Genomic DNA, 24,162 nt, shown 5'->3' on the forward strand with positions numbered 1-24,162 from the left:
TCGGGGTTAAGTGACTTGCCCAAGGTCACACAGCTAGTAAGTGTTAAGTGTCTGAGGCCGCATTTGAACTCAGGTCCTCCTGAATCCAAGGCCGGTGCTCTATCCACTGTGCCACCTAGCTGCCCCCAATTACATGTTCAAATAGGTCAGATAATAATTTTAAAAATTGGATGTAATAGTTTTCTCATTTTAAAATTCGTGATTAATTTTTATCTTTGTTCTAACAAATTACTGGGTTTATTTGGGGCTAATGCCAACATGAACTGCGAGTTTTTTTCTTATCTGTTAAAGTAGAATAAATTTCATTTTTGGTGACATTATTTAGTGCATTCAAGTATTTTTCTTCTATTTCTAGGTTGCCTTTTAAAAACATTTTTATCAGTTAAAAAGTAAAAGGAAACAGTGGGTAGGTTTGAACCAGTTTAATTTTCTTACATGTTTAAAGAAATACAGACTTAGTAAACTAATGTCTTCTTTGGGAAGAAACACCCATAACTTTTTCTTTTCTTTTTTTTTTTTTATGGGGCAATGGGGTTAAGTGACTTGCCCAGGGTCACACAGCCAGTAAGTGTCAAGTGTCTGAGGCCAGATTTGAACTCAGGAACTCCTGAATCCAGGGCCGGTGCTTTATCCACTGCGCCACCTAGCCGCCCCCCACCCATAACTTTTTAAGCATCTTGACTTGGGCTTAGTCTATTTCTGAATGATTTTGGCTGTCAAAATGTAGATGTCCCATTTACTGTTAACAATGAATTGTAGGGGGCAGCTAGGTGGCACAGTGGATAGAGCACTGGCCCTGGATTCAGGAAGACCTGAGTTCAAATCCGGATTCAGACACTTGACACTTACTAGCTGTGTGACCCTGGGCAAGTCACTTAACCCTCACTGCCCTGTAAAAAAACCAAAAAACACAAAAAACAAAACCAATGAATTGTAGTAAGTGAATTGTTCCATTTAAAGTTCTTTACTACCTGGTCCCAACTTAACTTTTCTAGCCTTGCTATGCATTATTTCCACTCACACCCAATATAGTGCACTGACCATTTCCTCTCTCCATGCCTTTGTCTACCAGGCCTTAAAGGTTCTCTCTCCTGACCTTTCTGCCACTTGGAATCCCTGGTTGCCATAGCTAAGAGACCAAAAGAGCTTAAAATCTTCCCTGCTCTTCCCTGCCACCAGCTACTTGTACTTTATATCTGTTTTGTATATTCTATACATATATACAGACATACACACATATTATCCTCCCTGAGGTTCACTGAGGGTGGAGATTGCTTCATCTTTGTATTTGTATTTCCAAGACTTAGCCAAGTACCTGACACACAGGAGGGGTTTAATTGTTTTGTTGTTGATTGATGGGTAAGCTTTGAAGTACCTTCCCTCATAAGTTCTGAGATGCCTGAGCAATATGATTTGCCAATCTCATTTTCTTGGAAAAATGGAATAGCACAGAACCTACTGTTTAGCTTGATATCACATAAATTCATGGCATAAGAAAGACAAGAGAGTTCTTAGCTACCTTCCAAGCACAGCTTTGTGTGCATGTCATATCCCACCAGTGAAATGTAAGCTCTTTGGGAGCAGAGACTCTTGTTTTTGTCATTCTATGCCCAGTATATAACCCAGTGCCTTGTAAGTGACCAGCCTGCTGGTGATGAATCTCTCCACATTTAGCAAGATGGTCTCCAGAAAAGAAAACAATCTATTGCTAAGACCATATTTGAAGCCTTTTCAGCAGCCTAGAACCAGAGTTTGTACTCAACTAGTATAACCAGTGAGAACCCATGAACACTTTCATGTCAAGATAAAGGAAACATGGCTTCTTTTTCTTTTCTTTTTTCTTTCTCTTTCTTTCTTTCTTCCTTCCTTTCTTTCCTTCTTTCTTTCTTTTTTGCGGGGCAATGCTGGTTAAGTGACTTGCCCAGGGTCACACAGCTAGTAAGTGTCAAGTGTCTGAGCTCGGATTTGAACTCAGGTACTCCTGAATCCAGGGCTAGTGCTTTATCCACTGCGCCACCTAGCTGCCCCCTCTTTTTTCTTTCTTTCTTTCTTTCTTTCTTTCTTTCTTTCTTTCTTTCTTTCTTTCTTTCTTCCTTCCTTCCTTCCTTCCTTCCTTCCTTCCTTCCTTCCTTCCTTCCTCCTCCCTCCCTCCCTCCCTCCCTCCCTCCCTTTCTTTCTTTCTTTCTTTCTTTCTTTCTTTCTTTCTTTCTTTCTTTCTTTCTTTCTTTCTTTCTTTCTTTCTTTCTTTCTTTCTTTCTTTCTTTCTTTCTTTCTTTCTTTTAGTGAGGCAGTTGGGGTTAAATGACTTGCCCAGGGTCACATAGCTAGTAAGTATTAAGTGTCTGAGGCCAGATTTGAACTCAAGTACTCCTGACTCCAGGGCCGGTACTCTATCCACTGCTCCATCTAGCTGCCCTCTCTTTTTTCTTTAAAAGAAAAATGAGAACAAAACCAAAAAACCCCAAAAAACAAAATGAGAGGTGATTAAGCATGTGACTTAAAAAGCTAGAAAACCAAGAAATTGATTATCCTATAACATGCTACATAGAGTAAATTCTCAAAAGAAATAATAAAACTGAGAAGAAAGAAAATGATAAACAAAACACAGATTTTTTTAAAGACCAACAAAATGAATATGCCAATTTTATCTGTCTCCAGAAGAGGTAAATTGTTTTCTCTTATCATAAATGAAAAATAAGAGATTCACAATGAAGCATAAAAAATAGACCCAGATATTATTATACCAAAATAGACACCAACAAAACTGAGAACTTAAATGAAATGGATGAATAGCTACAAAAATATAAAATGAGCAAATTAACAAATCTAAACAACCCATTCTCAGAGAGAAATATGGAATAAACCATAAATTAACTAGTAGGAAATAAAAAATAAACAAACACCTTCCTTGTCGAGATTGACAGAATTTGCTTCTCTCTTTTCTATAAGAAGAATTCACTACATAAGTGAATGGGGTATATAACTCAATAGAAAACAAAAAAAATATTCCTGATGCTATATAAATCTAAAAACCAGAGAAATAAAGTACTTTATCTGACCACTTCTACTAGACAAATATTATCTTGATATCCACACCAAGATGAGATAAAGAAAAAAAACACACACAGACTAATCTCACTAGCAAATATTGATACAAAATTTTAAAATAAAATATTGGTAAAGAAACAATATCAATACATCCAAAAACTATCCATTTTTTAATGCCAGAATAATTCACCATTTGGGAAACTAAGCATAATTAACTATACATCTCAGGGTTAGAAGGGAACTCAGAGGTCACTTAATCCAGTACCTAGATTTTATACATGAAACTGAAAACCATAAGGTTTAAGTAACTTGCCCAGGATTATACGGGTAGCAAGCATAAGAGACAAGATTTGAACCCAGATCCTCTGACTCTAGAACCAGTCTATGTTCTACAATACATTTTATTATAATATAAGACATTTTATAACCAAAAGAAGTATCACTGCATCAATGGATGAAGAAAAAGACCAATGAGATAGTATATTTATGTTAAAAAATAATAACGGGCCCAGAAGTAAAAATATCTTTTCTTACACAGAAGAAATGAAGGATGCTTGACTCTACTAGATCTTAAAGAATATTATAATATCACACTTATAAAAGTATCTGGTTCTAGATTTTAAAAAAATAGAAAATACATGAGTGGGCAAGACATGATAAGCAAACATAACCAGGAATCTAGACTTCCAAAAACTAGCCAGGAAGGGCCCCATATTCAGTAAGAGCTGTTGGAAAAACTAGGTAGCAGTTTTGTTGAATGTAGATTTAGACCACCATCTTGTGTCATACACTAGAATAAAAACTAAATGGATATGGCACAGTGGATAGAGCACCGGCCCTGGATTCAGGAGGACCTGAGTTCAAATTTGGCCTCAGACACTTGACACTTACTAGCTGTGTGTAAGTCACTTAACCCTCATTGCCCTGCAAAACAAAACAAAACAAAACAAAAACTAAATGGATAAAAAACTTGAACTTTAAAAATCATATCATTAAAAAGTTAAAGGAGAATAAAGGACTTATATCCTCTCTCCCCCTGTGCCTCTTTTCCCCCTCTCTCCCAGTTTTCCTCTGCCTTCCCTTCCCTCTTTCTCTCCTACAGATAGGGGAAAAATTCATAACCTGAGATGGAATAGAAAAAGGAATTACAAAATAACAAAATTACAAAAGCAGACCATTTTGATTATATAAAAATTTAAAGCTTTTGTACAAACAAAATCTACATAGGTAAAAGAAAAAAAAATACAAACCTGGGGAAAAAATTCTTTCTTTATACATCTTTAATGAAAGTCTGACATCCAAAATTCATAGGGAATTAGCTCAAGTCTTTAAGATTAAGAGGTATTCCCCAATTGATATACAAGGATTGAAGGATGTTGATCAATACTTTTCAAATCAAATAATAACTATCAACAACCATATGATAAATTGTTCAAAAATCACTAACAGGGAAATTTAAATAAAATCAACTTTGAGGTACCACCTCATCCCTAAATTGAAGAGGGATGAAATATAGGAAGGACTGTGGGAAGATAACCAGGCTAAGTCATTGTTCCAGAAACTGTGAATTAATCCAACTGCTCTGAAAAACAGCCTCAAATCCTGCAAAACAAGTGGCTAAATTGTTTGTGCTACTTGAGATGGAAATTCCACTGCTCTGCATCTACCCCAGTGGGTTTAATGATAAGGAAAGATGCAACCGTAAAAGAATATAACAATGCCAGTGCTGGCAACAAAAATCTATAAACTAACTTAATGTCCAAAGATGATGGCATGGCTGAACAAATTATGGCTTGTGGATGTAACAGATTAGACTTGTGCTGTAAGTATTCTGAAGAAACATGAGAAAGCATATGAAATGATACAGAGTGAAGAAAGGAGAGCCAAAAACCCAACAAACTCAACAACTACTATAGTATAAATGAAGAAGAGGTTGAAAGGTAATTATATTAGGGTCAATACAATAAATGATGTCATCAAATCGTTACATACTTTTTTTTTTTCAACAAGGCTACAGAAGTAGAATGTTACAGATACTGTCAATTGCAATCAGTATAAGAGGAAATTTTTCCATTTATGTTTTCACTGAATATACTTTTGCCAGGGGGTGGCATATTTTTTGGTGACAGAATGTATCCCTATGAAGAGATCATTTTTTTAAATTTAAAAAAAGAAATTTGTACTGATATAATTTGGTTTTATATCACTTATATTTCTCAGTGTTTCCCATTTCTTTATTCTCCCAGACAGAAAAAAATAATAAAAAAAATATTTTCACATGTAATGTGCCTGGTGGCTTCTGATAAGACATAGCCTAATTTAATAGAAATAACACCGGATTTAGAATCAGGGGGCTTGGATTTAAATCTCAGCTCTGAAATTTTCTAGCCATGGAACTTTAGTCAACTTAATCTCTTTGAGCCTCAGTATCCTCATCTGTAAAATGAAGATAATAAAAAGTTCACTCTCTATCTTGCTGAATTGTGGGAAAAGCAAGTTACAAACCTCCAAACACTAATATAAACATGAGTTGCTATGTTATTATTTTTTACTCTGCTCACTTTGGGGGGGGGGCGCAATGAGGGTTAAGTGACTTGCCCAGAGTCACACAGCTAGTGTCAAGTGTCTGAGGCCAAATTTGAACTCAGGTTCTCCTGAATCCAAAGTCGGTGCTTTATCCACTGTGCTACCTAGCTGCCCCCACCTCTGCTCACTTTCACTCACCACTTCATCTTGAAGAATATCATGAAACATTCTGGCGCCCCCCCCCATAATTCCCCATTTAATCTCCAGTTTTTGCTGCTTTGAAAGTGTTAACTTCCAAAGCCCCGCAACCTTCAGAAAGATCATAGTGTCACCAGCAGTGAATCACAGGATCCAAACATCATCAGTCAAGAGTTTTAGAGACCCTTTGGTGCCACCCTCCCATCTGTACATACGAGGAAACTGAGCCACCCAGAAATAAAGGGTCACAGAGCAAGCCCCCCAGATGTCACTGTGAAAACAAAAACCATCTCTTCCTAGGATTCAAAGGAAGCACCACGCATGCCTCATTCTCAGAAAACCAATTTCTAAAAGACGGTCGCGATGAAAAGGCCAAATATCTTTTTTATGTGTTCTACAGAAATCCCTTTTTTCCCCCTACTGTTGAATGGAAACTCCTTCTGATGAGGGAGATGGACAATTGTTCTGCACCTTGTATTTTAAAGAGTTACCTGGGGTACTGAGAAGTTAAATGACTTGCTTAGGGTGATACAGCCAACGTTGTGTTAGAGGCAGCACTTGAACCGAGGTCTTTCTGAGTCTGAGGCCAGCTCTCTTTTCACTTTGCAATGGCGTCTCACAAAGAAATCTTATAAAAACATCTCAGTGTCACAGCTGGGGATATAGTGATCTAAAGAGGAAGAAAAGAAAGCAAAAAAGAAAAGGAAAGAAAGAGAAAAAAGGCATTGAAAGACCTAAAATCCATTTGCTACAAGTTTTTGTTTTTCTTTTAGAATAATGGTAACCATTTTCTTTCTTTTTTTTTTGCAGGGCAATGAGGGTTAAGTGACATGCCCAGGGTCAAACAGCTAGTAAATGTCAAGTGTCTGGGGTTGGATTTGAATTCAGGTCCTCCTGAATCCAGGGCCGGTGCTTTATCTATTGCACCACCTAGCTGCCCCAGTAACTATTTTCAACAGAACAACTTATTCACTCAAACCCTGTTTCCCATATTCCCCCAAATCCACACTGAACAGAGAGGCCTTCTCCACATGGTTTACTTTCTTGGGTTTATCAAATAGACATGCAGTTGGATTGTTACTTGCTTTTATTAAGATTACAGATTTAGAACTGGGAGGGACCTTAGAGGCTGTAAAGTCCACCCCCCCACACCCCCCATACCTCATTTTACAGACAAGGGAACTAAGGCATAGCTTGTCACTGTCCGGGGTGAGCTTTGAACTCAGGTCTTTCATACTTCCAAGTTGAGTGACCTATTGACTATAACCTGATGGTTTGGGTTTAATTTGTTCCAATCATTTAGTTTTCTATTTTTGAACTAGACATTTGATAAAGATTAAAATGGAATATCAGTAGTAGCCAAATCACTCCCCCCAATTCTCCATTCTTTTAGAATGAAAATTAAGTTACCTAGAGGTGAAAGTTAGTGAATACTCACCAAAAAAGTCTACAGAATATCATTATTCGGAAACCACCCTACTCCCCTACCCTTGTATATACCCCGTTTCTGATACACTAACTTGTGTGTGTGTGTGTGTGTGTGTGTGTGTGGCAATTAGGGTTAAGCGACTTGCCCAGGGTCACACAGCTAATAAGTGTTAAGTGTCTGAGGTCAGATTTGAACTCAGGTCCTCTTGAATCCAGGGCCAGTGCTCTATCCACTGCGCCATCTAGCTGTCCCGATACACTAACTTTTAAAACTGGGGTACACACTTTTCCACAGGACAACGTCTAGTTTCTGTCTGTTTTAATTTCAGAACAAAGGCCCATGGTGTTTGATTGCACAAGAATCCAGCCGCACAAAAAATGGCCACAACATGTTGGAAACATCAGCACAGCCAGTGGGGGTACCCAGAGGAGCCACTGGGGAATCACAGGCATTTAACATTCAGAAGGCCAAGAGTCTAGGGACCAGGCTGATCTCACACCAGGGCCAAAATATGTGTTTGCTGAATACCACAAAGGATGACTAAGTGCTGCAAGTTTGGTTTTTCTCCGTGAGCAGGCAAAGCCTCGTGAAAACGAATCACAGAAACAATGCAGGTGGCAGCAAGAATTTGAGAGAAAATGTGAGAATTTTGAGAAAACTGAGGAAAAAATATTGAAGAATTTGTTTCAGAGCCAATTTTCAGGGGAAACCTCAATAGAATTTTGTTTTATTTTTTAAAAAGACAATAACAACAAACTAGGAAGAAACTAGAAGCACCTTATCAGAAACTCTCCAGCCCCACAAAAGAACAGAAAAACTCAAAATAGATTAGTCAGATGCGATTAAAGCTCTTGATACATTTCTTGGAAACATTTAAAAGGAAACAGAAAACTGCATTAAGTATACCACAGATGCACACCAAGAAGCTTACTGAGCATATAGACAGGGGAACCTTACAGCAAGGAAACAGGAGGAGAAAAGGGATCCGTAGAAGGAGACAGTGAACGGTTGGTCAGAGATGGTGAGAAGCAGCCTTTAAGAGAGGGTCATGTCTGTGAGGAGAACATATCAAGAAGGAAAAAAATAGTCCTGTCAAAAGTTCATCTGTAAAATGTTGGACTAGATGGCTTTAAAAAGTTTCCCCGAAGCTCTAATATTTAGTGATTTAATATGTTTGCAACTCCAGGACCATTGATTTGAAACTGTAAGGCACTTTAGCATCGACTAGTTCAACCCCCACCTCGTGCTATATAGATAGGAAGCTGAGTCCCATAGTAGTTAAATGACTTGCCCAAGGTCACACAGTGAGTGACAGATCTGAGATTCGAACCCAGGTCCTAGGACTCCAATTCCGGCGCTTCTCCCACTGTACCAAGCTGCCTCCTGTATTTCTGTCCAGTTGGGCAAACCGTCCAGTGCTTCAGGCCTTTGCACACCATTCAAGTTGCCCTATAGAACACATTGTTTTTCTAAGTCAGCTCCCGGATTGTTGCTTGCCAGGAACGAAAAGTGGTTGCACCCCAAACGTGTCAGGAGCCATGATGTTCAAGAGTGCAGTGACTTGTCACAGATCGCTTTCCTTTTCCAAAGAGAAAGGCCCCTCCTCGCTGTCTCTCCACGGTGCTCTCTCCCCTCCATTTTTTTCCTTTCAGGCAGGCATCGTTGCACGAGTCGCTGAGCTCGGCTCACCCTGGAGAGGCTCCTCCCCAGCAGGAGATGAAAGCCGGAGCAGGCTTCAGGGAGCCAAGAGGGAAAGGCCTAGGCTGACTATGGAATGCGTTTGCACAACGTTCGCAGAGGAATTTAGAAATGCCTTTGGTTACAAATGGTCAGATACCCATCTAACGCACACAGGAAAAACAACAATCATAAAATGGGGCCAGGGTCAAGTTCAAAGAGAAGGAAGTGACGGAGGGGAGTCATACGGACGAATCCCTGGGCGCCTCCTGTTTGTGTAGGGCAAAGGGTGGGGCCGGTTGTATCCCCGGACTTGGGCCACCGGGAGGTTCCCTAGGCAAGGTACACGCAGCCCAGGAAGAGGCCAAGCCTGAAATTTGGCATCGTGTGCCCTGAGCCGGCCCAGAAGGCGGATTAAGGGGGAGAGAGAGCCCTTGGCCTGGAGCCTTGGAGGCCCGAGTTCAAGTTCCAGCTCTGACACTCACTGCCCATTGTGGTCTCAGTAGAACAAGGCACTTCCCCTCGGAGTGCAAGCTATAAAATGGGAATAACTGTGCTCTAGTCTACTCCACAGGACTGCTGTGAAGAGAGGGCTTATAAATGTCATCAATTATTGTTGTATCGGTTACTATTGCATTATATTATTAAGAAATGTATTATTATTGTATCCTTCAGATTGTCCAACAGATACTTAATGCTTTTCACAACTTAATTAATATATACCTTGGTAACTCCTATTGAAGTTAGGAAAAAAAAGAAATTCTACCAATGCCATTAATTGGCATGAATCCAAATCTTCCACAAGATGAAAAATTAAAAACCACATTGTTGGGGCAGGTAGGTGGCACAGTGGATAAAGCACCAGCCCTGGATTCAGGAGGACCTGAGTTCAAATCCAGCCTCAGACACTTGACACTTACTAGCTGTGTGACCCTGGGCAAGTCACTTAACCCTCAGTGCCCTGCAAAAAGACAAAAAATAAAAATAAACCAACACCCCCCCCAAAAAAAAACACAACACACCACGTTATCCTGCCGTGTAGTTTCTAGAAATATAGCAGAGAAAATAGATGATGGTCTCACTTGGAAGGGGATCAATATCACTTCAAGCTTGCCTTGCTGACTCTGGTATACTCCAGTCCTGTTCATAAACTATCTTAGCCTGTCCAAGCAGGAGTGGTGAGGCCTGAGTGAGATGCGGCCTGATTCTGCCTCTAACTGTGGGACCTTGGACAGGTCACTGAGCCTCATTTTCCTCAGTTAGAAAATGTGGGGGCAGAGCTAGAATGATCTCTAAAATTTGGTGGTTCCTCATTTTGTTATGTTTCAGGTGATCTGTGGCCCCTGCCCCAATTTTCTCAAGATACTCCTCTTTTCCTTCCAAGCAATGTATCTTTTAAACTGGGGGAGGAAGAAAGGGTCTCTCCTTTAACTTTTTTGTCATTCCATCAAGTTCCTTTTCTATTCAATACTTACTGAGAATCTGTTGTGTTTGAGGCTTTGGGGGAGACAAAGATGAAGAATCTGTTGATTGACAAGCATTTGTCAAGACCCTACTGTGTGCTAGGCACTGGAAATCATATAGATAGATAGATAGATAGATAGATAGATAGATAGATAGATAGATAGATAGATAGATAGATAGATAGATAGATAGATAGTCAAAATTGAATTAGTCTCTGCATTCAGAGAACTTAATTCTATCAGGGGAGATAGCCTACATAATTATAAAAAATATTTTTATTAGGTTGGGAACCCTTCAAGGACAGAGACAGCCTTTTACTTTTCTTTGCATTCCCAGTGCTTAATATGGTGCTTGGTACATAGTAGGCAATTAATAAATGTTTATGAACTATGATAGGAAAATATAAGTAAAATATTGACAACATAAACGCAGCACATTTTATTTTTGCAGGGCAATGAGGGTTAAGTGACTTGCCCAGGGTCACACAGCTAGTAAGTGTCAAGTGTCTGAGGCTAGATTTGAACTCAGGTCTTCCTGAATCCGGGGCCAGTGCTTTATCCACTGTGCCACCTAGCTGCCCCCTCAATTTTTGAAAGAAATTCATTAACAGCTGGGTTGTGAAGCGGGAACCTAGAAAGCTTCATATAGAAAGTGACTCTTAAACTGAGTTTTGAAGGAAACAAGGGGTCTGGGGAGGCATAGGTGAGGAGCAAGTGCATTCCAGGTGTAGGGGGAGAGCCAATACAAAGACACAGAGATGGGTAGTGGAGATGTTGTGTTTGAGGAAAATCGAGTACATTCTGGATGGACTCCAGAATACATAAAGGGGAGTGGTCTATAACAAGACTGAAAAGGTAAACTGGGGGCATGTTGTGAAGGGCTTTAATAAAGGCCAAACAGAAAAGTTTAAATTTGATTCTAGAGACCATAGAGAGCTGTTGGCGTTTAATGAAAAGCAGGGTGATTTGGTCATAACTGTGTCCTGGAAAAATCACTTTTAGCAGCTATGTGGAAAAGGACAGATTTGAGGGAGGGAGCCCAATTAGGTTACTATTATAATAATCTAGATGAGAGGTAATGGAGGCCTCAATTGGGGTGGTAGGCATGTGAGGAGAAAGCATTAACTTTTTTTTTCAAGGCAATTGGGGTTAAGTGACTTGCCCATGGTCACACAGCTAGTAAGTGTTAAGTGTCTGAGGCCGCATTTGAACTCAGGTCCTCCTGACTCCAGGGCCGGTGCTCTATCCACTGCGGCACCTAGGTGCCCTGAAAGCATTAACTTTTAAGACTGGAAGAAATTGTAGATATTATCCAGCTTTTAATTGAAGCCCAAAGAGATGGTTTTCAAGCATAGTCCCTACTTTCACATACCTTGCCATCAACTGGAGAAATTAAAAGTTTGGGTCATATTGAAGCATGAAGTAATTAAAAATAAATCAGTCTTGTTGCATGCTAGGCTAATTATTTATTTATCTGTTTGTCTATTTATTTGCTTTTTTTTTTTTTTTAGTGAGGCAATTGGGGTTAAATGACTTGCCCAGGGTCACATAACTAGGAAGTGGCAAGTGTCTGAGGCAGGATTTGAACTCAGGTCCTCCTGACTTCTGGGGTCGGTGCTCTATCCACTGTACCACCTACCTGCCCCCATAGGCTAATTTTTTAATAGCATGATTTAGATTATGTTCTAGTTAGGAGTTTATTCTAACAATTCTCCTATTAATATTCCTTCACTAGTTCAGGTGCACCTCTTTGTTTTTATATCTTTTATTAGTATTCTGTTGCCAAGGGAACAAACCAGTTCTGAAGCAAGATCAATTACAACAGAAGTATCATTCCATCCCTATTAACTCAATTGCCTTATTCCAAGTCTCCAGCCTCCTTTGGACACTCCTAGCCACCATTTCTCTTTTGAGCATCTTACTTCCCTTGGCTTCCATGATCCTGATTTATGCCCATTCTCCTTCTCTGATGAACAGTTAGATTCTCCATTTCATCTGAAAGTTTCTTGTCCTTCTGCTCCCTAAATGTAAATGGTCCCCAAAGTCCCGTTCTTTACTGTCTTTTCTCTCAATACTTTCAGCCCTAGAAAAGATCACTTAATTCTTCAATTTCAACTCTCATCTGAATGAGCCACATGTGAATGAACCCTGATCCATAGTAATAGCTCTGGCCTCTTTCCAAGCTCTGGTCTTACATTTTTTTTTTTCAGTGAGGCAATTGGGGTTAAGTGACTTGCCCAGGGTCACACAGCTAGTAAGTGTTAAGTGTCTGAGGCCGGATTTGAACTCAGGTACTCCTGACTCCAGGGCCGGTGTGTTATCCACTGAGCCACCTAGCTGACCCCCGGTCTCACATTTTTAACTGCATGTTGGACAGCTTAACCTATAGGTCCAATTGCTTTCACATTCTCCTTCTGATCTCTCTATTTCCGTATGTCATATCCCAGTTCTTCCAGTAATCAACACTTTAAACTTCAGATTCATTTTCAACTCTTCTCTCACGTCTTCAAGTCATAACAGTTCTTCCTTCATGATCCCTTTCAAAGTCTGGCACAATCCTAGATCAGGCTCTCATTAACTCCCACCTGGACTATTTATATATTGAATTCAAGGCCATTAAAGGCCAACAAAATAAAGGCCAATACAAGGTCAGTAAATGATCTATTCAAGGTCAAAGATATTGGCTTATGGAATTTTAGCAAAGGAAAGGACCCATAAACCCCACCTCATCCTATAGATGAAGAAATAGAGATTCATGTAAATTAAATGATTTATAGGATCCATAAATAGTAAGGTCACAGAGTCATGATATGAACTCAGGTTCTCAGACTCTAAATACATTACACCACCCTGCCTTCCCCAGGGCAATTTGTGGCAGGAGGACAGGAATTCAAACAAGATCACAGATTTAAAGCTAGAAGGAACCTCAGTGATAATCTTGTCCAACCCATTTGTTTTACATTTGAGGAAATGGGGGTGCAGTATAGTTGTGACATAGATATTAAGTAATTTGTCCCAGTGCTCTGTTCATCACACTGCTCCATCTAGATTCAAAGTCCTATACTTTTTCCCATGATTTGCCTCATAGGAGAAATACTTCATCTAATATTTCAAGGTCATTCATCAATTATAATGACCCCAGATCATTTTTATAAAACATATACTAAAACAAAGACACTTGCTCAACTCTACTTAAAGCAAAGTATTATTTACATATTCAAATAGGACTATGCTGTGATCATTCCCTCCATCAATGCAGATCACGGCCTATCTATATGCCTGCTCATCTTGTGTGACTTTTATCCAAGTCTTCCCCCTCAAAATTTGCCACAGGGGATAACCCCAAGATAGAGACTTTCTCTGCTTTCTCCTGATATCACCCTTTTAAGAAGCCATGAAGTATGAAGAAGAAAAAATAACTCCTTACACAACCTTATGGAAAATGGGGAGGGATTTGAATATATTTGGTAGAGTTAGAAAGACATTGGCCCTGATAGGGTTAATGTTTCTGATGGGGAAAAATTACTTAGAAGTTTCTGGTCCTGAGTTCCCTACCTCTTCCAAATTAGGATCTGGAAAATACTTCATCCCAAATGCTATATTTAGATTCTGAATTACTTCCCATGACGAAACTCGTGACTTACTGTGACAAGGAAAAACTCTTGGGTCTTAGATTTTTTTTGCTAAAAAGTTTATTTGAAAATATGAAAAAGTCTCTCCTATGGTTTTTGACTAAGATAACATCACATTAAAGTCGTTGCTCATTACTGGGAAAGAAATCTTTAGTACTTAAAATATGTATAAGACCCCATATAGACATCATGTATAATAGATATTTAAAGTGGATATTCTGTTAGGGCCATAGTCCAGAAAGAAATTATTCACTTACCTATAGCCAGGAAATAGTCATAAAGTGGAATCATGTACAGGAAATCACAAGTCGGATGATTTATTATGCTCTAGAAAAAAATAATGCTACCTCTGTGCAGTTGTTTTCTATCAACAGAGCAAACCTAGCTAGTCAAGAGTTTGGGCCAGAAAGTTTTGTTTATAAGCTATGTAATTGAGATTGTAAACCCCTGGGGCAAAGACCATGTTCTTGCAAGTAGGATATAGCACTGAGTATGTTTTTGGTGCCCAACCAAAGAAATAAGAAGGTACTGGTAGGGTTGAGATTTTTTTCTTGGGGGGTGGAGGAGGAAAGGGCACTGAGAGTGTTTTCATAATTCTCTTTCATGGTCAATTACATTTTCAGAGCTCCCTCAAATCCAATTCTCTAAATTTTTCATCTCCTTAAAATGTAAAAACAGCTAAAACTTTCATTTTTTATTTGCTTTTTCAAATAAAAGTCCAATTGTTTCATTAATGCAATATAATCCACCCTTGTTTCTAAAAGTCTTGGGCTAAACAAACAATTCCCCACCCATGCTAGACAAAACTGCCTCAAACACCTATGATTGGTGAATTTGTACAATAGATGTTTTAAAGAGATCATTTCATCCATTTACAAAGCTTTTTTTAAAATGGCTTTTTTCCCAATGATATGAAGTTACCCGATGATGCATCTGTCACTTTCAGGTCTGTCAAAAAAAAATTGATGGTAGAGCTGGAAATCTGCAAGATTTAAGCTTTGAACATCGATTTCCATGGGATCCCATAGAGCTTGAGCAAGTCAAGTGAGACAGGCCAGCCGTGTCAGCGAGAAAATAGAAACCTTACATTCTGATTTTATAGGCAGGTATAGATGCCCTCATGGTTCTTGACCTTGAAGGGACTTTAGAGGTCATCTAGTCTGACTCCCCCCTTCCCACCTCCTCTTTTACAAATGAGAAAACTGAGGCCCGAAGAGGAGTGACTTGGCCAGGGTCACAGAGGTAGCAAGCAACAGATCTGTGTCAAACCCAGTTATCGTATAGACTTTTGCAGACACTGAGGGAAATGTCTGACCGGTCAGCCTTAGGCCTGTAAGTCCACAAATGCTCAGAGAGAATTGCTGACTCTGAAGAATAAGGCCTCATGAGGGCCTCTGTTTAAAGTAGAAACAGGCAGCTTCTGATTTGTGTGCCTGGATGTAATAAAGCAATGATTTTTAAAACAAAACCAACTCCTAACACAAAACCTAATACAAGCAGCAGACAGCTTCATTGCAGTGACCAAAGGCCTGAGGAATGAAGAGCCAACAAAGGAAGGCAATTAATGATAAATGAGCAGAGGAATCCTGGTTGGGTTTCAGCACAGAAACTGGTTGACACGGGAACTCCCCGAGAACAATTCCCAGGACTGGAGGAGGCAGGCCCACAGTGTACCAAGGGCCCCAAGTTCTAGTCAGTTGTGTCAGCAATCCAAAGTCCAAAGATTCAAAAACAGGATTTTTGAGCTTGCACCACCCAGAGTCTCAGTCAAAAGCCCCAAGTGTCTCATTCGAGGCCTTCGGAGAATCTTCCAATAATAAAGCAGAGAGCAAAGGAATAATATTCAACATTAAATAACTAACCAAAGGTTTTGTTTTAGGGGTTTTTTTTGGAGGGTCAAGAAAGTAAAATAAAATCTAAGCCAATTAAAAACACACTAATAAAATAAAAGATTGCAGCAATATAGCGAAAAAAACAGCAGGATTCTCAGATGTTTGCAGCTGTGGTTTTTATAATAAATAGCACGTACACCCAGACGTTCATGGTCCTCTAGCCCTTGCTTACTTGGGCTCTCTGAGATCTTACAGCCTGAAGAAAATAGTATTGGAAAAAGAAACGGAATTCTAAATATATAATCTCAGGAAATGGGGGATGAGAAGGGGGGAAAAAACCTATCTACCATTATTCTAATCAGAGCTAACTGCCAAGAAAGCCTGAAGATTTACTATAATGCTGCTTTCAAGTCATAACTTCTCTGGACACTAATTTTCTCATCTGTAAAATGAGACTTAGACGACCTCTGATGTCCGTTCAAACTCTAAAATCTATGATCCTCTGATTCTGGTACCAGCCTCATTAAGTCCTATTAACACCTTGTTAAACTGAATAGGCCCCAGGCCTATTTTCCATGATTAGCAAATTAACATTTCCCACTTTCACATGTAAATTTTTTTGGGGGGAAAAAAAGAAAAGCTTAAAAAAAGTTGGCATCTTTTTCCAATTTAGATTTATTTGTCCTTCAGGAACTTCTGGGTTTACTGACATTGTTATTAATAATTCAGATATTCTAGCAACATAGATACCAGGGCCTCTGATAATACTCAAATATACACAGTCAGATTTGGTTTGCCAATTTCCTAAAATTTCCTCCTTTTCCATAACCAATAGCATTCCCCCTCTTAACTATCCTTCTAAAGCCAATGATTTCTTATTTTTTTTCCCCTTTTTCCTAGCCTTCCTTCAACCTCTTCACAACTATAAATCATTCCATTCTTTTTTTTTCTTTTTTCCTTTCTTTCTCAAAGTGAATCAAATAGAATCTGGTCATCTTCCAGTGGATTTCACTGAAAGCACTTACCTCCCATCTCTCTTTACCTCTCTATGGCACTGATTATGCTACTGTCTCTCAGTTTCTGCCTCCAGATTTTTGGTTATTTTTAACCCCATGATGCTTCTGTATTTTTCCTTATTTAAAAGTCCATTGCTGCTATAAATATTGCTTGTCCCTTCCAATGCCTTCCTTTTATACCATACCTGGGAACCATCAATCCATCCCAGGGCCACCTCCATCCCTTGTAGCTCTTTAGTCATTGGCTTCATTCCAGCTCCTCTTTTCCAAAAGCCAGCCCCAACCTTATCTTGGAGTGGGTAGGATACACCTGGGGAAAGGGGTTCTGAATTTCCACGAAAGCTCCCAACAGGAAGACATGAATGCCTATTTTGATTGTCACTTGTCTCCCATTTGTTAATATCCTCTCCTATTGAAATGACTGAAATCAGAAGACCAGACCAAAACCTATCACAGTAGGTATCTTCCTCACACAGAGTCCCTCCCTGAGGGCAGGGACTGTTTGACTTTTCTTCCTATTTCCAACAGCAAGCATAGTGTCTTGCATACAGTGGACACTTGATAAACATTAATTGAATATAATTAATTTGTTAAATTGAATTATCTCTATACTGAAGAAAGACCCTAAGATCCCCAAAAGATAAAAAGGAATCTTTTTATCCTTTCATTAATAATTGTCTCAACCAGGGGTTCTGAACCTCAGGTCCAAGAGCATGTGTCTGTATTTAACATTATTAGTCTTTTGGGGTAATTCTACATACTTTATTTCATGTGTTAAAGAACATTATTCTGCAAAAGGATTTACCAGACCACCCAAGGGGACCATGCCACAAAAAAGACAGGATCCCAGCATGTCGAAAGATACTCCTGGGATTCCTTATGGAGACCATGGCTGGGGTGGGGGTGGGGGGGAGAGAAGCTGAAGGCTGTACTGCAATCAATAAGTCAGGCCCTGCTAATAACCCCCACGTGACAGTGAATCAGCCAGGCCAACACAGTGGCTGCAGCTGTCAAGAACATAGTTTTACACCATCCCTACCCAGCAGGCCCACAGTCTGTGTTTATGGAAGGCTCCCCTGAGCCTGCAGAGTCAAGTTAAGACTCATCCTCCTCCACAATCCCTTACCCCCCCCCCCTCCCTAGCTGACTATTCTCCATCTCCTTTTGTTCCGTCCAGGCCTGTCCCCTGACTGTTGGTATTGTTCAGTCTCTGCTTTTTCCCCCCACACTGCTCTGCTCTCTTGGCCTAAATAGCAATCTTCCCCCTTTATCTCCCTGCCAAGAGATCACCTTTCCCTTTTTCAAATTCTTTCCCTGATAGTTTCTTGCAGAAAGTCTTTCAATCGGTTGACGAATTTGCCCTAATAAAGGTTCTGCCCCCTCCCCAATACACACACACACACACACACACACACACACACACACACACCCTCTTCACACCTCCCAAACAACACCTCACCTCCCCAAGAAGAGAAAAGGGGGGGGAAAGCCATTGCCCTTCTGGGATTTCACCATATTCTGAGCTGGTGCTTTTTGTTTTGTTTCTCCCTCTCAATGAGCCTAGAAGGCCTTCCTGCAGGGATTCTGTATCATCCTCTCGAGCTGGCAAAAGTGAACATGATCGTTAGGCCTCAAATAGGGCAGGAGTTTCAATCTGGCATGATTTGGGGGCAGGTCGACGAATACTAAGAATCTTGGAATACTGGAGCTCACAGGAAGGTCAGAGACCATCTAGTCCAACCCTTTTCTTTACAGAGGATTTCTTTGGTATCCACAGGCTGACTGTGGAGCCATTTTTATTTTATTATTTTAGACAATAATGAAAAGTCTGGGTTTTTTTTTCTATATTTGAATTTGTAGCCAGGAGTGGGAGAATCCAGGGCCTTACCGGGAGCTCTGTATAGGCCGACAACATCAGCTGATATTTGGGGTGTCAAAGCCTCTTAACAACAAGAAGACACATAAAAGGAACAGATCACAAAGGGAAAAGATGTATGAGTTTGGGATCAAAAGAACAATTCTTCTTGTCTGAGAGGTACTTGTGCTAAGGCAATGATGTACAAAGGTAACCCAAGAAGTACAAATCCCTGGGAACAGGCTTTGATTTAACTGATGCTCTCAGAACTTTCTGGGGACAGCCAGCAGCAAAGGGAGATGACCCATAGTCACCCCTCTGACGTTTCAAAAGCAAAACCCCTTTGCGTGCATCATGAATTCTAACCCTGAGCTTCTCAAGCTCCCGTCTGCTCAAGATGGCAGCAATTTTATAAAGGTCATCATCATGCTAGGTCTACTGGCATGGAGTGCAGTGATGACACTAGGGGCTATTGGTTAGTTGGGAACCACACTGTCTCAGGAAGCTCAGGAGTGGAAGAGGTAGAGCTGTAGGTAGTGACTTCAGAAGCACACAATTTAAAAACAAACAAAACCAAAACCCCAAAACCAAGGACAGTTTTCAACAAAGAGGCCAATGACCTAGCAAAAATCATGAAAACTAACCTGAAATACCTATAAAATGGGCACATGTCGGTTAGAATGGAAAGTCTTTCATAGTCAGAAGACTTAGGTCTATGATATGGTGGCTCCTCTTTCTTGCTAGCTGTTTGATTGGGGTAGTTAGATGTAATCTAAGTCTCAGTTTCCTAAGACATAAAATGGGGATATCTCTCAACCTCACAAGGCTGCTGTAAAGAAAATGCTTTGTAAATGATAAAACACCACATAATTGTGAGCTACTGTTATGTATACAAGGATATATACATATCCTTATGCCCATATGCAGAAGCATGCCTATTTACAAATAGGGCTTACTTTCCCTCAAATATTCAGCTCAATCTTGGCCAAATGTGGAGAACCATTTCAGACCATTCAACATGAAAATGATCAATCAATAAGTATTTACTAAGTACTCCTAATGGACCAGACACTGCGCTAGGTACCCTGGGTACAAAGACAAAAATGAAAGTCTTTACTCTTAGGGAATTTATATTCTAGCACTATGTTTTGTCAATATACTTTGAAAGAAGATGCCTCATAATGTAACTGTCAGCTTACCTCTGACAAATGAGAAAAAGAATAAATCCAACTTTGAAGTGAAAAACAAAACTGAAAGCTGTATAATTATAATGAGCAAGCTTGTCCCTGAAGAAGAAATGAAAAAAAAAAATTTATATATACTTCTTTCCCTTTGGAGAGGTGGGGGGGACTGTGGGTATGGAGGCTTGTATAGATGGTAAAACTTAGTCAATGTGGTGATTAGATTTACTTATCTGATTTTTTTCCTTTAAAAAGATTTTTTTCTTACAAGAGATGGCTTGATGAATATGGGGGAGGGGAAAAGTTATATTTGGAAATTAAGGTGTTACAAAAACAAAAGATAGCAATGTTGTTGTTTTTTTTCCTTTTAATTAAAAGATAAAGTACTTGAAGAATTCCAGCTTTGAGAATTTCACTTTGGGTGAAGTTGAAAGTTATTAACTTTTCTCAAATCAGATACTATATGTTTAGACCACCCAAGAAAACCAATTTCGCTTGACCTCCCAACCATCATCAGTAAAGCATTCTGAACGAACAACTTGGATGTGTGTAAAAGGACCCAATTATTAATAAGAGAGAGCATAAAGGCTCAAAACAAGAAGGGCATTGCTGTCAGCCAGGCTAGGAGGAATTAGTAATATATCCAGAAAACCACTCACAGAAAAGAGTATTTGTCTCAAAGCACAGAGGCCTCAATGATACCCAACAAGAGAACCTAGTCAATCAGTCAGTCAGTTGAGAGGCATTTATTTAACCTCCATCCACGTAAGGCACCAGGGATGCAAAGAAAGGCAAAAGACAGTCACTTCAGAAAAACCTTCCCTCTAGGTGAACCAGAAAAGTAACATTTAAAAAAAAAACCATAGAATTTTAGAGCTAAAAGAGATCTTCAAAACCACCTTGTCCAAGTCCCTCATTTTACAGGCAAGGAAACTGAGATCCAGAAAGGTAAAGCAAAGGATCTGGAGAGAGCCTGTGATTCCCAAGTCTAGCTCCCCTTCCACTGTGCCACGCCCATGACATTTTACCACCAGAGTGGGGCAGGGCAAGACCAGTTTCCTGATCTGAAGTGGATGAGGTCTCATTTCCTAATCAGCTCTAAATCTAGGTTTAAATTCCCTTGCACAATATTTTAAAGTAATACCCCAGATATTTCCTGTGATCCGCCGCTCCCCCCACAAAAGCCCCTGCTTCTCTGGCCCCCAACAAGAGGAAGGGCTTCTTAAAGAGGTAGAATTACATGCACCCTGGATGAGGGCTGCAGTGTCTTCAGCTACAGTGGAACCTGTGCTTACTTCAGCTTGTGATGGTGATTACAGGGGACAATGGAACCCATACTGCATAAAAAGTCACTTTAGAAAATTGCCTTCTGAAGCCTTGGCCCACCTCCCTCCCCAGCCCCCAAGGCCTATACTTGGTATATTGAAGATTAAGCAAATAAACAAACAAAAAAAGCTTTCCTATTTGGGCATCCATCAAAACAAACCACTTTTACACATTTTAATATGGAAAAACAGTTGTTAAGAATGCTTTTTTTTCCCCCAGGGGAAAGGGAAATCATGAATCTGACACCTCCACAAATGTGTATGCCCCATTCTAAGCAAGGTTTAATGTTAAATTCAATCCAATAAATATTTCTTTTCTGCTTAGTATGAGTCAGGCACAGTTCTAGGTGCTGAGGATATAACAATAGTCCTTGCTCTCAACGAGTTTAACAATCTATTGGGAGGAAACAACATGTAGCACAGAAAAGTATGAAAATAGATAAAAGTACATACAAAGTAATTTCTGGTGGAGGGGAACAACACTAACCAATCAAGGAAGGCTTCATGGAAGAAGGGTACCTGAGTTGTGCTTTGAAGGAACCCAGGCACTATATGAGATAGAGGTGAGGAAGGAGACCGTTTCAGAAATGGAGTAAGCCTGTCTAAGAGAAAGGTATTAGACTCTCTCTCTTAGCTCCTTTTCTCCAAGCCAAGCAATGGAGGTGAACTCTTGTTTGATAACACCACTGTACTATCAACCTGCAAAACTAATCAATAGAAATGATCTTAAAGTGGTCTTGGCATACAGACAATGCTCCACTTACAATTAAGGGCATCCACATAGGTACCCCCCCTCCCCAGAACAGATGCCTCAGATTTTCTACAAGGCAGGAAACTTAGAAAGATAATTTTTTTCCTCCTCCAAAAAAAGGGGGAAAGTACTATATACATTATCCTCATAGAAAATCAGAAATGCATCCATTTGGGATGAATTATTATTTTTATTATATTCTCTCAGCTATAGCTACTCTGTCTTGACCTTCAAAACACCTTAGCCATAAAAAGGGCGGGGAAGGAAGGCAGAGAGGTAAGGTCTAACCTTCTAAATAATAAAAGCTTACTTTCTAAGAGAAATAATCTTCATCTTGGGGATAATTATCACCCATTACAATTGACAGGAAGCTTTTCTAGCACCCTGAAAAGGCTGCAATTATTATGAGCAGAGAGGTTAAGAAAAGCTCTAGGCTTTGTTGTAGGTAGCCATCTGAAACAGAAGGGGCAAGCACAAAGGCCAAAACACAACAAAGAAATCAAGAAGAGTCATTCGTGATTACTCAATTACCTTTTTTTTCCCATCCAGTATTTGTTTTATGGGAATTGTCATGGTACTGTTTATTCTCCATCACACACATCTGGCTTTCTATCTCTTTTAATTTTTGTAAACGTCATCCTGGGCAGAAACCCAATAGAACATTGACTTCGTAATCAGTCTAGAAACATCTTGAAGGAGGCAAACCTATGACACTGGATTCACGTTAAAAATAAAAAAGTTCACCTTCCTTATGGACCCTGAGAAATCTACTGTGGAATTGAGCAGGTTTTCTTTTAATGGTGAAACATTTTTAAAAATATTTATCTAATCCTGTAATTAAGATTCAAACAGGTTCAAAAGGGTTAATTAGTGCTAATCTATCAAAATAGCAAACGTGGTAGTTGTTATCTAGTTGAATAGCAATGATGTTTTAATTACAAATGCAGGGCTCATTATTTGTTCCAGAGTAAGCTACAATGCTCTATATACTAGGGAAATCGGTCCTGTGACTCGTGCTAAAACAAATGGGGCAGTCGCTGCAATTGTGCTGCTGCTAGTTCCTTTCAGTTTGTGGTCCTCTGCTTGAGTCGGCAATGCACAAAATGTACTTAGTCATTTTAAAGTCAAGGGTAAGAAAAGAAAATGGCTACCGAGCAGAACAGATCTTTTTTTTTTTTTTTAAAGCTTTGCAGGAAAGATTTCAAGCTCAAGCTCGGAGAATGGAACCATGTGGAAATGAATCATGTTCTAATTGCAATCAACCTGAAAGATTCCTCACAAAATATTGAAACCCATTTCCAAAAGGACATTTTGCCTACACAGGTCTGATTTTTACAGATACTGCCAAGACATGTTAATTGGGCTATATGAATAAAGCCATTCTTGACTAAGATAGCTCTGAATCTCCGTGGTCTCCATCCACCTCATAGGGAGGTGTAAGGTTCATCTTCACCTTTCTCTTCCCAAGTCTCCCAACAAAGACATGTGCTGTGTTTACTTGGGGACTAGGGCTCTGATTTGGGGTCTTATCTACTGAGAGCTCCGAGGTTCCCTTTGTAGTAAATAAAGTGGTTGTAGGGGGAAGAATCTCAGGCAGAAGCATATTTTGATTCTCAGGATTTCTGAAATGCCTTTCATGCTAGAGATACTGGTGCACCAGTGATAATGAAACTACACCTTTGTACACAAACGTTGGCCAGTAGCTCCAAGCAGGTTATAAAGAAAACCCCACTTTTGACAGTAATGAGTACAGAGATGGAAAAAAACCCTTCAGCCTTCAAGCTTTTGGCATACATGCAGTTTCTGAAGCAAAGGGCATGGGTTTTTAGGGTCAAGAAACCGCGTGGAAATCTCAAAACTACATCATCCTTCTTTTGGAAAAGGAATGAAAAGAACTGTAAAATTCCTATTTCATATTTGCATCAAAAAAATTTAATGGGCTCCTTTTGCATATTTATTATTGCATTTTTAAACAGAGTTTGGTTGCCAAGGAAACAGGTTCTGGCCCAGTATTAATTTGAAACTAAAATATATTTGAGAAGTTGTGCTCAAAGGAAAGAGCCTGTAATAATTCATCTGAGAAGGGACTAGAATTTAGGTTTTACGTAACCATAGCTGTTCATTCTCTAGTCCTTAGCTACTTTTTTTGTGAAATAATCCATTACAGTGGGGTCACTGAGACTTGGTTTCAGCTGACAAGGGCATCTATATCTTTCCTCTTTCCTCCAT

General features: G+C 39.6%; 1 protein-coding gene across 9 annotated transcripts in view; it reads right to left on the reverse strand.

The window, feature by feature from the left end:
- Positions 1 to 24,162, reverse strand: part of ZBTB38 (zinc finger and BTB domain containing 38) — a 104,998-nt gene that overhangs the window by 44,398 nt on the left and 36,438 nt on the right. For 5 of the 9 annotated variants that reach the window (XM_043991831.1, XM_043991832.1, XM_043991836.1 and 2 more), the window contains one exon: positions 6,264 to 6,442. The exons of 1 other annotated variant lie outside the window; for it this stretch is intronic. The gene's annotated coding sequence lies outside the window, so the exon portion shown is untranslated. Of the gene's footprint in view, positions 1 to 6,263; positions 6,443 to 8,153; positions 8,254 to 24,162 lie in introns of those variants that run through there. 3 more of the 9 variants (XM_043991834.1, XM_043991833.1, XM_043991835.1) reach the window with 2 other exon arrangements.

Source organism: Dromiciops gliroides, chromosome 3 (assembly GCF_019393635.1).
Source record: "Dromiciops gliroides isolate mDroGli1 chromosome 3, mDroGli1.pri, whole genome shotgun sequence".
In the NCBI taxonomy this organism is placed as follows: domain Eukaryota; kingdom Metazoa; phylum Chordata; class Mammalia; order Microbiotheria; family Microbiotheriidae; genus Dromiciops; species Dromiciops gliroides.